Here is a 16,745-nt window from a genome sequence, read left to right on the forward strand (position 1 = left end):
GTGTTACCAGCACACCAACATTTTGCGCCTCCACCTTAGGCCGCAGCACACGAAATCCTGCCTCCAGCCCGCAACAGTACCCGACGCCGCTATCACCTCCCTGCTGTTTCCTCTGCAGGATCCATCCACCAGCCTGACAGTGGTAAGTTCACGTACGCCATAGCCCTTCCCTTACACAATCGCGCATACACTGCGCTACCCCCGTCATGTCTCCGGTTCCTGCCAACTTTGCGTCCTCCACCACCTTCTCTTACCTGTCTCCCGTCTGTCCCTCGCTGCGCGGAGGCATCCTCCTGCTCATCTCCGCCGCCTACACTGGGCCTGGTTGCCGCCGCGAAGGTTCCTATAGCAGCCGCTAGCTCTCCCACGCCTCCCACACAGCTCAGTGTGTCCAGGCTGCTGGCTATGCTATGTAGCCTGCAATAGCACTGGCACGATTATGCAATACATAGCAATACATTACGATTGCAATGCATTGCATTGTTCAGGACACCCCCTGCTGGGGTGCAAGCTGCTGGATGTAGCCTGCAAACCTCATTAGCATTAAAATAAAAATAAAAAATAATACTGTGAAACAAACACATTACCTATCCCCGCCTCCGAAATCCCCCACTCTACTAACTGAACTAAACATTACGCCTGCATACACTCACACTATTAGGCAATGCATTGCATTATTCAGCGCACCCCCCTGCTCTCCTTCACACCCACTAAACGCCCATGTATTTGCTGAAAATACACGTCTACAAATACACGTGTACGGGTCCTTTCACACAGCGTAATGCGGCGCTCATTTGGTGCTTATTTTTACGCCGAGCACCGCGTTACGGGAGTGTTTGCACTGCAATATTTATGGTTTACGCCGCGTAAACCTGATCCTAAAATTTCACCCTCGACTCAATTTACACACTTCTATAATCACCGCAGACGAAGTCGCGGGTAGCAGCTAGTATATATATATATATATATATATATATATATATATATATATATACAGTTAGGGCCAGAAATATTTGGACAGTGACACAATTTTCGCGAGTTGGGCTCTGCATGCCACCACATTGGTTTTGAAATGAAACCTCTACAACAGAATTCAAGTGCAGATTGTAACGTTTAATTTGAAGGGTTGAACAAAAATATCTGATAGAAAATGTAGGAATTGTACACATTTCTTTACAAACACTCCACATTTTAGGAGCTCAAAAGTAATTGGACAAATAAACATGATCCAAACAAAATATTTTTATTTTCAATATTTTGTTGCGAATCCTTTGGAGGCAATCACTGCCTTAAGTCTGGAACCCATGGACATCACCAAACGCTGGGTTTCCTCCTTCTTAATGCTTTGCCAGGCCTTTACAGCCGCAGCCTTCAGGTCTTGCTTGTTTGTGGGTCTTTCCGCCTTAAGTCTGGATTTGAGCAAGTGAAATGCATGCTCAATTGGGTTAAGATCTGGTGATTGACTTGGCCATTGCAGAATGTTCCACTTTTTTGCACTCATGAACTCCTGGGTAGCTTTGGCTGTTTGCTTGGGGTCATTGTCCATCTGTACTATGAAGCGCCGTCCAATCAACTTGGCAGCATTTGGCTGAATCTGGGCTGAAAGTATATCCCGGTACACTTCAGAATTCATCCGGCTACTCTTGTCTGCTGTTATGTCATCAATAAACACAAGTGAGCCAGTGCCATTGAAAGCCATGCATGCCCATGCCATCACGTTGCCTCCACCATGTTTTACAGAGGATGTGGTGTGCCTTGGATCATGTGCCGTTCCCTTTCTTCTCCAAACTTTTTTCTCCCCATCATTCTGGTACAGGTTGATCTTTGTCTCATCTGTCCATAGAATTCTTTTCCAGAACTGAGCTGGCTTCTTGAGGTGTTTTTCAGCAAATTTAACTCTGGCCTGTCTATTTTCGGAATTGATGAATGGTTTGCATCTAGATGTGAACCCTTTGTATTTACTTTCATGGAGTCTTCTCTTTACTGTTGACTTAGAGACAGATACACCTACTTCACTGAGAGTGTTCTGGACTTCAGTTGATGTTGTGAACGGGTTCTTCTTGACCAAAGAAAGTATGCGGCGATCATCCACCACTGTTGTCATCCGTGGACGCCCAGGCCTTTTTGAGTTCCCAAGCTCACCAGTCAATTCCTTTTTTCTTAGAATGTACCCGACTGTTGATTTTGCTACTCCAAGCATGTCTGCTATCTCTCTGATGGATTTTTTCTTTTTTTTCAGCCTCAGGATGTTCTGCTTCACCTCAATTGAGAGTTCCTTTGACCGTATGTTGTCTGGTCACAGCAACAGCTTCCAAATGCAAAACCACACACCTGGAATCAACCCCAGACCTTTTAACTACTTCATTGATTACAGGTTTACGAGGGAGACGCCTTCAGAGTTAATTGCAGCCCTTAGAGTCCATTGTCCAATTACTTTTGGTCCCTTGAAAAAGAGGAGGCTATGCATTACAGAGCTATGATTCCTAAACCCTTTCTCCGATTTGGATGTGGAAACTCTCATATTGCAGCTGGGAGTGTGCACTTTCAGCCCATATTATATATATAATTGTATTTCTGAACATGTTTTAGTAAACAGCTAAAATAACAAAACTTGTGTCACTGTCCAAATATTTCTGGCCCTAACTGTATATATATATATATATATATATATATATATATATATAATATATATATACACACACATTTTCCAGTTGAGAGTTGGTTCTTCTATAATTAGGACAGTGCTATCTATGTTAGGCGCCATTATTACACAGAATGTTGGATGGTGAGTTACGACTTATGGATTGGTTTTCTCTTCTGTTTTTCGTTGTAGACGATATTTGTACATATATAACATGTATCTTCAGCTTGTGGTAATAAAGGCGTCAATAGGGTTAACTTTTCTAGGTGGAGACTCATTCAGATGTGTTTTTAAAATCTTGGGTGTTTTGTTTGTTCTTATGCCATGAGGAAGGGATGAGCAAGTCCCGAAACTCGTAGCTCCGCCATGACCTAGTCAAACCCACCAGTTACACTAACTTTTTTACCAGTATGGAAATAAAGGCTATATTTTATATTTATTCGTGACTGCCTATGGATTCTTCCTGTTGGCTGCTGGTTTTTATTTTTCTCTTCTCTTTGCTATACTTGCATCTATTTATTTATCTCATGCTAGGTTCCCACCTGTGTTTGAGTTTCCGTTTGGGGATCCACTGAATGGAGACCTAATTTGTTTATAAAAGTGGTTACCCGTGGAACCCCACAGACCCCATAGACTATAATGGGGTCAGCCAGGTTTCCGACCCAAAAAGGCTGAAAAATGCAGAGAAAAAAGCTTCTTATGGGACTTTTCTCTCTGTATTTTTAATGCGGAGTAGGGAACAGAATCCCCGGGTGAAGAGCGGGCGCAGGTGTGAACCGAACCTTACTTATCCATTTCATGCATCCTACGATTTTCTTGACCTTGGCAGCATCTCCCTGGCACCAGTCTCTACCGTCCACCATTATAATTGTAACCGTTCTATTACGGCAGGCGCCGTGTGATTAAAATAGCCGCCGGGTGTCTACTGGCTCTGAGAGTGGAAACATAAGAAAGTTATGGGGGAAGGGGAGGGAGACAAAAACCAAAAAAGGAAAATCAAAAAATAATATAATGTTATATATATCCAAAGAAAACCAATCAAATCCAAGTCTCAAGTGCTAAAAAGAATTTATTGAAATCTTAGCATTCGTCATAATGAGATTAATATTGAGAATTTTTTTTTTTTCATTTTCTTCTTTATTTCTACTTGACTCTTCCGTGCAGAGCTGCGTTACATCGATGCGATCGCCGGATTCAGTTATAGCAGATGTTGTCATTTTTGATAGTGGTGCATTTGATACAGTTGTTGCCATTGCAGCGAAACAAAGGGAACACCTGGTTAAGATCTTCCCAAGCTTTTATGACCATTTGCTTCCTTTGTTGTCCTTGATCGTACTTAAACACGGTTCTGAAGACGAAGGCTCTGTCTTGGAGGTTATTGGGAAGATTGGTAGTGGCTTTAATCTTGTCAATGATATTATAGGGCGACGTGGGGGACACACAGGTATTGAGACATGGGGAGTTAAGAGAAAAAAATATGACGCACTTAGCCTGGGGTTTAGCGCCCACCAGCCGGCTTATGGGGGAGTTGTTATTAGGGTGCAACAAGCGAAATTCTGAATGTTCGGTCAAGACGTTTTGGGAGGTACTTATGTTTTTGGGTCCAGCCGCCACCATTCTCGTTCCTTCATAGATCTCTTTCGCTTGCATTTTCCTAAGCAGTTCCGCCACATTTATGTCTCTCATGATGTCCTGTAGGTCCTTCTCTTCTAGAACTCTATTACATTCGTCATCACTCGTGAACTTAACAAGATAAGAGTATTGGTTATTATAATTCCTGAAAGACAAGAAGAGGAAAAATTAAGCTTAGAAGGTAATATTACCAATCCTTTACACCAAAACTGCTCAATCTTTTGCTACTTGGGACTCTATAACCAGAACTTGGTGTCACCCCGACCTCCTCCGTGTGTAGTACAAGAGTATGACACACCGACCGAAGGTGACTATGGAAAGAGTCTTAAATTCATACAAATGTGGGAAAGACTCAAAGACATCCCGGTGCATGTATGAAAGCGGAGGCAGGGGCGGCAATGATATTAACATGGGTCTAAGACACAGGACTACACCCAGGGTCATATTTACAGCTCAGGCTATACTAGTACTATGTCTGACTACACTCATTATAAGTCCACTTACACTCACCAATTATCATCATGATTTACTCATTTCCAACCTGAGTTAAATTTTGTATTATACTCCAGAGCTGCACTCACTATTCTGCTGGTGCAGTCACTGTGTACATACATTACATTACTTATCCTGTATTATACTCCAGAGCTGCGCTCACTATTCTGCTGGTGCAGTCACTGTGTACATACATTACATTACTTATCCTGTATTATACTCCAGAGCTGCGCTCACTATTCTGCTGGTGCAGTCACTGTGTACATACATTACATTACTTATCCTGTATTATACTCCAGAGCTGCGCTCACTATTCTGCTGGTGCAGTCACTGTGTACATACATTACATTACTTATCCTGTATTATACTCCAGAGCTGCGCTCACTATTCTGCTGGTGCAGTCACTGTGTACATACATTACATTACTTATCCTGTATTATACTCCAGAGCTGCGCTCACTATTCTGCTGGTGCAGTCACTGTGTACATACATTACATTACTTATCCTGTATTATACTCCAGAGCTGCGCTCACTATTCTGCTGGTGCAGTCACTGTGTACATACATTACATTACTTATCCTGTATTATACTCCAGAGCTGCGCTCACTATTCTGCTGGTGCAGTCACTGTGTACATACATTACATTACTTATCCTGTATTATACTCCAGAGCTGCGCTCACTATTCTGCTGGTGCAGTCACTGTGTACATACATTACATTACTTATCCTGTATTATACTCCAGAGCTGCGCTCACTATTCTGCTGGTGCAGTCACTGTGTACATACATTACATTACTTATCCTGTATTATACTCCAGAGCTGCGCTCACTATTCTGCTGGTGCAGTCACTGTGTACATACATTACATTACTTATCCTGTATTATACTCCAGAGCTGCGCTCACTATTCTGCTGGTGCAGTCACTGTGTACATACATTACATTACTTATCCTGTATTATACTCCAGAGCTGCGCTCACTATTCTGCTGGTGCAGTCACTGTGTACATACATTACATTACTTATCCTGTATTATACTCCAGAGCTGCGCTCACTATTCTGCTGGTGCAGTCACTGTGTACATACATTACATTACTTATCCTGTATTATACTCCAGAGCTGCGCTCACTATTCTGCTGGTACAGTCACTGTGTATATACATTACTTATCTGTGTATTATACTCCAGAGCTGCGCTCACTATTCTGCTGGTACAGTCACTGTGTATATACATTACATTACTTATCCTGTATTATACTCCAGAGCTGCGCTCACTATTCTGCTGGTACAGTCACTGTGTATATACATTACATTACTTATCCTGTATTATACTCCAGAGCTGCGCTCACTATTCTGCTGGTGCAGTCACTGTGTACATACATTACATTACTTATCCTGTATTATACTCCAGAGCTGCGCTCACTATTCTGCTGGTGCAGTCACTGTGTACATACATTACATTACTTATCCTGTATTATACTCCAGAGCTGCGCTCACTATTCTGCTGGTGCAGTCACTGTGTACATACATTACATTACTTATCCTGTATTATACTCCAGAGCTGCGCTCACTATTCTGCTGGTGCAGTCACTGTGTACATACATTACATTACTTATCCTGTATTATACTCCAGAGCTGCGCTCACTATTCTGCTGGTGCAGTCACTGTGTACATACATTACATTACTTATCCTGTATTATACTCCAGAGCTGCGCTCACTATTCTGCTGGTGCAGTCACTGTGTACATACATTACATTACTTATCCTGTATTATACTCCAGAGCTGCGCTCACTATTCTGCTGGTGCAGTCACTGTGTACATACATTACATTACTTATCCTGTATTATACTCCAGAGCTGCGCTCACTATTCTGCTGGTGCAGTCACTGTGTACATACATTACATTACTTATCCTGTATTATACTCCAGAGCTGCGCTCACTATTCTGCTGGTGCAGTCACTGTGTACATACATTACATTACTTATCCTGTATTATACTCCAGAGCTGCGCTCACTATTCTGCTGGTGCAGTCACTGTGTACATACATTACATTACTTATCCTGTATTATACTCCAGAGCTGCGCTCACTATTCTGCTGGTGCAGTCACTGTGTACATACATTACATTACTTATCCTGTATTATACTCCAGAGCTGCGCTCACTATTCTGCTGGTGCAGTCACTGTGTACATACATTACATTACTTATCCTGTATTATACTCCAGAGCTGCGCTCACTATTCTGCTGGTGCAGTCACTGTGTACATACATTACATTACTTATCCTGTATTATACTCCAGAGCTGCGCTCACTATTCTGCTGGTGCAGTCACTGTGTACATACATTACATTACTTATCCTGTATTATACTCCAGAGCTGCGCTCACTATTCTGCTGGTGCAGTCACTGTGTACATACATTACATTACTTATCCTGTATTATACTCCAGAGCTGCGCTCACTATTCTGCTGGTGCAGTCACTGTGTACATACATTACATTACTTATCCTGTATTATACTCCAGAGCTGCGCTCACTATTCTGCTGGTGCAGTCACTGTGTACATACATTACATTACTTATCCTGTATTATACTCCAGAGCTGCGCTCACTATTCTGCTGGTGCAGTCACTGTGTACATACATTACATTACTTATCCTGTATTATACTCCAGAGCTGCGCTCACTATTCTGCTGGTGCAGTCACTGTGTACATACATTACATTACTTATCCTGTATTATACTCCAGAGCTGCGCTCACTATTCTGCTGGTGCAGTCACTGTGTACATACATTACATTACTTATCCTGTATTATACTCCAGAGCTGCGCTCACTATTCTGCTGGTGCAGTCACTGTGTACATACATTACATTACTTATCCTGTATTATACTCCAGAGCTGCGCTCACTATTCTGCTGGTACAGTCACTGTGTATATACATTACTTATCTGTGTATTATACTCCAGAGCTGCGCTCACTATTCTGCTGGTACAGTCACTGTGTATATACATTACATTACTTATCCTGTATTATACTCCAGAGCTGCGCTCACTATTCTGCTGGTACAGTCACTGTGTATATACATTACATTACTTATCCTGTATTATACTCCAGAGCTGCGCTCACTATTCTGCTGGTACAGTCACTGTGTGCATACATTACTTATCCTGTATTATACTCCAGAGCTGCGCTCACTATTCTGCTGGTACAGTCACTGTGTACATACATTACATTACTTATCCTGTATTATACTCCAGAGCTGTGCTCACTATTGTGCTGGTGCAGTCACTGTGTATATACATTACATTACTTATCCTGTATTATACTCCAGAGCTGCGCTCACTATTCTGCTGGTACAGTCACTGTGTACATACATTACATTACTTATCCTGTATTATACTCCAGAGCTGTGCTCACTATTCTGCTGGTACAGTCACTGTGTATATACATTACTTATCTGTGTATTATACTCCAGAGCTGCGCTCACTATTGTGCTGGTGCAGTCACTGTGTATATACATTACATTACTTATCCTGTATTATACTCCAGAGCTGCGCTCACTATTCTGCTGGTGCAGTCACTGTGTACATACATTACATATCCTGTATTATACTCCAGAGCTGCGCTCACTATTCTGCTGGTGCAGTCACTGTGTACATACATTACATTACTTATCCTGTATTATACTCCAGAGCTGCGCTCACTATTCTTCTGGTGCAGTCACTGTGTACATACATTATATTTGTAGTAATTGATCAGTTCTTACTTGAAGATGTTTCTCTCAAAGTAGTCTGTGACTCTCCCGACTTGGTCTAGGTTTAGAGACGTCACTGTCAGTACACAGCTCCACAGACAGAGGGCGCTCAGTATTGCAGGTCTCATCCTTATCTGTAAGTATAAGACAAGGTTATTACTACAGTGCACACGACAAGGGTCTCAGTGTCCACTACAGGGAAAGATCCGGACTGTTATTAGGTGTATTTTTCCTCTGGAGTCTTCTCCTCATTCCTGTGACCATGTGTAGGATGGAGAATCTCACCACGTAATATCCTGTAAATAAATCATTTTATTCTTAAAGTGCCTTACTGTATAACATTGACTAAGCGAAAGTCATAAATTCATGAGGGAGCCCTAAAGGATTTTCCAGGGTTTGAAGATTATTGACTGGCTCGGATTCTCTTTACAGAAACAACTAGAACAGGAAAAATGGTGGAAGAGAACGTGAGAAAGAGAAGATGTCATAAAGGGATTGTAATATTCAGTATGGGCGGGTTCACACCTGCGCCTGGTCTCCGCTTTGCAGATTTCCGTCTTCTGCCCAAGAAACTGTACAGGAATCCGGCATTTAATTTTAAAACCCATTAATTTGAATATGTTTGCAAAATGTCCGCCCGTGATCGTCTTCTTCCTCTCCGCAGCAAAACCGTTTTTTTTTTTTTTTAACTGGACACAAACATGGACATGCAGGACTTTGTTTCCGGTTAAAAAAAAACCCGGTTTCACCGCAGAGACCAGAAGACGCTCACGGGCGGACACTGACTGCCAGGTGTCATCTCCTGTCCAGTTTCTCGAGCAGAAGACGGAAACTTACAAAGTGGAGACTGGGCGTTAAATATGCAAATCTATTCTCCAGGATGTAATTAGGAGAGCAGTGCCTCTGTATGATGCCCTCTAGGGGCAGCCCCCTTAACATCATGCATGACTCATTTAATGAGCCTAATAACATAATGCGGGGATTATTACCAAACTAGTATTTCTATTCCAAAAGGAACAGATTCCCAGCTGTGGACAGCGCTGTTTCGGTCTTTTGGACCTCCTCAGCATAGCGCAGGGATACCAGTTTGGCAGAGTGAGAGACTATAGACCAGGATCAGGGGATAATCATACACATTAGGGAGAGTGTGTGCCTACACAAGTTTTGGAATTGAAATACTAGTTTGCCAATAATCCCCGCATTATGTTATTAGGCTCATTAAATGAGTCACGCCTATTTACGCACACGCTCTCCCTAATGTCTAGCGGAGCAGGAATGACTTGTAAGTCTCCATACGACTATGTAGGCACATACTCTCCCTAATGTGTATGATTATTCCCTGACCCTCGTCTATAGTCTCTCACTATGCCAAACTAGTATCCCTGCGCTATGCTGAGGAGGTCCAATAGACCGAAACAGCACTGTCCATAGCTGGGAATCTGTTCCTTTTGGAATAGAAATACTAGTTTGGCAATAAATCCTGCACCATGTCAGTAGGCTTATTAACTGAGTCATGCATGACAGAAGATGGCTTGTAAGTCGCCTGTCTATCTCAAGACACTTTGCAGGTCACACGACTCAGATCACTCATTTCTATAGAAGTCTATGGATAGCGGAGGGAGAGGAAGGAACAGAAAGACAAGAGATACTGGAAATGAAACTGAATGGATGCCAACATGTAAACCCAAGCCTAATATAATAGATCTTCTAGAATAAGACTTAAAGAGCCATACTGCACCTGAGATGTCTGTCTGATGTAGAAGGTGAAGTTCTCCGCTCGGGTCTGACCTGAAGTCTTCTGCTCAGTGACTGCCCGATGCAGGATTTATACAGTATTTTGGGAAAGTCGTTCTTATCTAGTTGATCAGTTTCCTGTGTCACAATGTTAAAAACAACAATGTAACGTGTTGTGACAAAACCTCTAGATACAGATCTATACATGACCTGGGATATCTGCAGGTAGAATATATAAAGACTCATCAGATGGTGTGGCCGGAGACCTCCAGTGCAAAGTGATGGTCGCCAGGCTGGGGGAAGGGACACAACCTTTGGTTACAGAATTCTATAAGCATAGACATTTCTGCCACCCTGACTCATTGCCCCTGATGCACAGCACCTAGGAGAGTGGAAGAAGCAAAGGAATAGGAGACAACAGATCGATAGAGGTACTATCACGTTTGGTGGAGGAAGCCTGATGCTATGGGGTTGTGTCACAGCCAAAAGTTTTGGATACTTGACCAGGATCGTTGGTGGATGTCAATGCTGAGCCATATGTGAATGTCCTAGAAGATGAGTTACTTCATACACTTGAGTACTATGGGTATGAAGAAGACGACATAGTGTTCCCACAGGACAACAACCCAAAGCATATGTCAAGATTAGGGAAGAAGTGGTTCAATGACAATGAAGCAGAGGGTCTGGATTGGCCCCCACACTGAGACCCCACAAATGGAAACCTGAACGTAGGTGTGATCCTAGTGTAATTATGCATATGCTCAATAGTTGCAAGTTATACTTATGTATGGTGGTGTGTTTAGTGGAACCGTCCCAAGCCACCGAGGACCTACTGCAGACGTCTCCCAGACCTGTTACCCCCAAGAATGGTAAGACTGTACTGACTACTGTAGGGGTATGGAAGGTTGTGGTGGGGGAATGCTCAGAGGGGGAGCAGAGACTCCCAAAGTAATGTATCACAGAAATCCCCAACACTCCCCCAGGTCGTTTCACAGGTTTAGGAATTAATAGGATAATATTCTGTAAATAGACGACGATTCCAAAATACCAATGCGTCACGATGGGAATTATTTGTATAAAGTGATTTCAGGTTCAGATGAAAGGAGAATTTTAGGGATTGGTGACCATAAATCTGTATTATACATCGGGGTCTATTCACACTGCGATGTATTAGAATAAGAGGCTCAGGAAAGTGAAGAGACCCCGGAGTATAACAATAGCACTTCCCGAATATGGGGGTGACGCTGGTGACAATTCCTGCAGTGGATCTTGTGAGGTTCTCCAATCACTAATAAGAACTATAATGATACATTGTATATCTGCAGACTGTGAATGATGAGGTCACATGATCTATACTCCACCTGTGATGTCACGTATCAGGGTTGTCGTTGGCTCCTCGGTGCTGAGGCTCGGAGGTTCTGCTCGGCTCCGGGGCTGCGGGCTTATATCTCCATGACTGAGGAACGCCCCTTTCCTTATTGACTTACGTGCCATTTCCTTATTGGTTCCTCAATTAAAACAATCAGATAATTCAGTTCTGTAGAAAAGACAATTCTGAAGAAACCCTCCGGTATTCCAACTATGTCATTGTTTTTGTTTTTTCTCTCCATTGAGTCATTAGAGACTCCAAGGATCCTTCTGAATGCGCCATTTTTAGGACTGATCACTTCTTCTCTGCTGCTGATGTAGCTCTGTCATAGCGGGCCCCGGGGCATTAAACATACTGGGGGCAATATACTATGTAGATGGTGGGGGCCATTGTACTGTGCGGAGGCTGGGGACCATTATACTGTGTGGAGGAAGAGGCTCCATTATACTGTGTGAAGGAAGATGCTCCATTATACTGTGTGGAGGAAGATGCTCCATTATACTGTGTGGAGGACGAGGCGCCATTATACTGTGTGGAGGACGAGGCGCCATTATACTGTGTGGAGGCTGGGGACCATTATACTGTGTGGAGGAAGAGGCGTCATTATACTGTGTGGAGGAAGAGGCGCCATTATACTGTGTGGAGGAAGAGGCTCCATTATACTGTGTGGAGGAAGAGGCGCCATTATACTGTGTGGAGGAAGAGGCGCCATTATACTGTGTGGGGGAAGAGGCGCCATTATACTGTGTGGAGGAAGAGGCTCCATTATACTGTGTGGAGGACGAGGCGCCATTATACTGTGTGGAGGACGAGGCGCCATTATACTGTGTGGAGGAAGAGGCGCCATTATACTGTGTGGAGGAAGAGGCGCCATTATACTGTGTGGAGGCTGGGGGCCATTATACTGTGTGGAGGAAGAGGCGCCATTATACTGTGTGGAGGAAGAGGCGCCATTATACTGTGTGGAGGAAGAGGCGCCATTATACTGTGTGGAGGAAGAGGCGCCATTATACTGTGTGGGGGAAGAGGCGCCATTATACTGTGTGGAGGAAGAGGCGCCATTATACTGTGTGAAGGACGAGGCGCCATTATACTGTGTGGAGGACGAGGCGCCATTATACTGTGTGGAGGAAGAGGCGCCATTATACTGTGTGGAGGAAGAGGCGCCATTATACTGTGTGGAGGAAGAGGCGCCATTATACTGTGTGGAGGAAGAGGCGCCATTATACTGTGTGGAGGAAGGGAGGCCATTATACTGTGTGGAGGCTGGGGGCCATTATACTGTGTGGAGGAAAAGGCGCCATTATACTGTGTGGAGGAAGAGGCGCCATTATACTGTGTGGAGGAAGAGGCGCCATTATACTGTGTGGAGGAAGAGGCGCCATTATACTGTGTGGAGGAAGGGGTGCAACTATACTGTGTGGAGGAAGGGGCACCATTATACTGTGTGGAGGCTGGGGGCCATTATACTGTGTGGAGGCTGGGGGCCATTATACTGTGTGGAGGAAGAGGAGCCATTATACTGTGTGGAGGAAGAGGCGCCATTATACTGTGTGGAGGAAGGGAGGCCATTATACTGTGTGGAGGAAGAGGCGCCACTATACTGTGTGGAGGAAGGGGCGCCATTATACTGTGTGGAGGAAGAGGCGCCATTATACTGTGTGGAGGCTGGGGGCCATTATACTGTGTGGAGGAAGAGGCGCCATTATACTGTGTGGAGGAAAAGGCGCCATTATACTGTGTGGAGGCTGGGGGCCATTATACTGTGTGGAGGAAGAGGCGCCATTATACTGTGTGGAGGAAGAGGCGCCATTATACTGTGTGGAGGAAGAGGCGCCACTATACTGTGTGGAGGAAGAGGCGCCATGGTGTGGAGGAAGAGGTGCCATTATTCTGTGTGGGGGAAGAGGCGCCATTATACTGTGCGGAGGCTGGGGACCATTATACTGTGTGGAGGAAGATGCTCCACTATACTGTGTGGAGGAAGATGCTCCACTATACTGTGTGGAGGAAGAGGCGCCATTATACTGTGTGGAGGAAGAGGCGCCATTATACTGTGTGGAGGAAGAGGTGCCATTATACTGTGTGGAGGAAGAGGCGCCATTATACTGTGTGGAGGAAGAGGCGCCATTATACTGTGTGGAGGAAGAGGCGCCATTATACTGTGTGGAGGCTGAGGACCATTGTACTGCATAAAGTCTGGGGGGCTAATAAATTGTTGGAGGGCTGGAGGAAAAATAATCTGTGGAGCCTGTGGCCAATATACTGTGTAGGTGTTGGGATGAACCATTATATTATGTGGGGGCCACAAGGGGGCGTTATACTGTGCATGAGGGATTTAAAAGGGACATAGTACCATGTTGGGGGTATTATAGTGTGTAGCGACACTAAGAGACTATACTGTGCATGTTTGCTCGTTTGACAGACAAATATATGTGAATATAATATATATATATATATATATATATATATATATATATATATATATATATATATATATATATATATATATATATGAAGAGCTCAACAGAAAAATGGCCTAAGTCCAAAAATCAATATTGTGAGAAAAACGAAATTTAAAGTTTTAGCCTAATGCAAACGGGCATTATTGTGGAATATATCTATCCAATGTAATCAGCTAATGAACACCGTTAATCCTAATCATAAATTGTATTAATTATTAAAAAAATTGCAGCTTCATGTATAAATATATATATATATATATATATTATTTATTTAATATAATTAATTACTACTATTATTTATTATTATTAATAATTATTACTATTATTTATTATTATTATTAATTATTAGTTTAAATTATTGATAGTTTCTAAAATGAAATTTTATTATTTATAGCACTAATGCTGTGGCTCTGAAGGAATACAACTACTTCTATTCTAGATCAGAGGTGGAGACTTGTTTTTGCTTCTTTTGTTTCTTTTGCACAGGCAATGAAGCAAAGAAGCACTGCGCATTACCCAACGCATAAAACGAGGTACAAAGAAGCTTTCTAGGTAATAATTTGAAATATGACAAAATGTGGACTTAGGCCATTTTTCCGTTGAGCTCTTCATATATATATATATATATATATATATATATATATATATATATATATATATATATATATTCACATGATGCTATAGAATTAACCCTTCAGTAATAACCCACCTCCTCAAAAATAGAATTATGGTGATCAAAAGGTATTTACTGGAAAAAGCAAAAAAGTAAATCCATTTAAATTCACACAACATGTTTCTTACATGGTTTTTAACGTACAGACGGGGCCTGAGACAGCATCATATCATGTGGGGTAATGTGGGAGCGGGGGTAGAGGAGGATTCTAATTACGGTACGGAAGGGTTTACATTAGTAATTGTGATCGGCCTGTCTGAACAGATGCGTCTTTAGTTTGCGTTTGAAACTGTAGAAGTTGGGAGTTAATCTGATTGTCTGGGGTAGAGCATTCCAGAGAAGTGGTGCAGCTCGGGAGAAGTCTTGTATACGAGGGGGGGAGGTTCTGATAATAGAGGATGTAAGTGTTAGGTCATTGAGTGAGTGGAGAGCACGGGTTGGGCGGTAGACAGAGATGAGGGAGGAAATGTATGGAGGTGCGGCATTATGGAGAGCCTTGTGGGGGAGGGGGAGAAGGTTATATTGTATTCTGTAATGAATAGGCAGCCAGTGTAGTGACCGGCACAGACCAGAGGCATCGCTGTAGTGACCGGCACAGACCAGAGGCATCGCTGTAGCGTCTAGCCTGATAGATGAGCCTGGCCGCTGCATTCAGAATAGATTGTAGAGGGGAGAGTTTAGTGAGGGGAAGACCGATTAGTAAGGAGTTACAGTAGTCAAGGCGAGAATGAATCAGAGAGACAGTAAGTGTCTTTAGTGTATCTCTGGTAAGGAAAGGGTGTATTCTGGAGATGTTTTTGAGGTGGAGGTGACATGAACGTGCAAGTGATTCGATATGAGGGGTGAAGGAAAGGTCTGCGTCACACATGAGCCCGAGGCAGCGGGCCTGCTACCTAGGAGTTATAGTAAGGCCTGAGACTGCAATGGATATATCAGGGACAGATCTATTAGATGGTGGAAACAGTAGTAGTTCAGTCTTAGAGAGATTTAGTTTCAGATAGAGCGAGGACATGATATTAGAGACAGCAGAGAGACAGCCACTGGTGTTCTGTATGAGTGCAGGGGTGATGTCACGGGAAGATGTGTATAAGATGTATGAAAATGTAAGACATTGCACAACCTTGAAGTCTTATCTATTCTATGGTATATAAGCTGGACAGAATTACAATAAATTGGGGCACTTATACCCCCTTGTGGCCCCCACATAATATAATTTTTGATCCCAACACCTACACAGTATGTTGTCCTTCAGCCTCCACAGATTATTTTCCATCCAGCCCTCGCACAGTGTATTGCCCCCCCCCATCCCCCAGCCCATATGCAGTATATTGCCCCCAGTATGTTTAATGCCCCGGGGCCCGCTATGATTGAGCAACATCAGCAGCAGAGAAGAAGCGATCAGTCCTAAAAATGGCGCATTCACAAGGATCCTCGGGGCCTCTAGTGACTCAATGGAGAGAAAAAACAAAACAAACAATGGCATAGTTGGAATACCGGGGGGTTTCTTCAGAATTGTCTTTTCTACCGAACTGAATTATCTGATTGTTTTCATTTAAGGAACCAATAAGGAAATGGCGCCTAAGTCACTAAGAAAGATATGCATCAGTCAATAAGGAAAGGGCGTTCCTCAGTCATAGAGGTATAAGCCCGCAGCCCCGGAGCCGAGCAGAACCTCCGAGCCTCAGCACCGACAACCCTGATCCGTGACATCACAGGTGGAGTATAGATCATGTGACCTCATCATTCACAGTCTGCAGATATACAATGTATCATTATAATTATTAGTAGTGATTGGAGAACCTCACAAGATCCACTGCAGGAATTGTCACCAGGGTCACCCCCATATTCGGGAAGTGCTATTGTTATACTCCGGGGTCTCTATAGAAAACCGGGAGACTTCCCTGAGCCTCTTATTCTAATACATTGCAGTGTGAATAGACACCGACGTATAATACAGATTTATGGTGGCCAATCCCTAAAATTCTGCTTTTAGCTG

The sequence above is a fragment of the Leptodactylus fuscus genome, chromosome 3, assembly GCF_031893055.1.
Source record: "Leptodactylus fuscus isolate aLepFus1 chromosome 3, aLepFus1.hap2, whole genome shotgun sequence".
In the NCBI taxonomy this organism is placed as follows: domain Eukaryota; kingdom Metazoa; phylum Chordata; class Amphibia; order Anura; family Leptodactylidae; genus Leptodactylus; species Leptodactylus fuscus.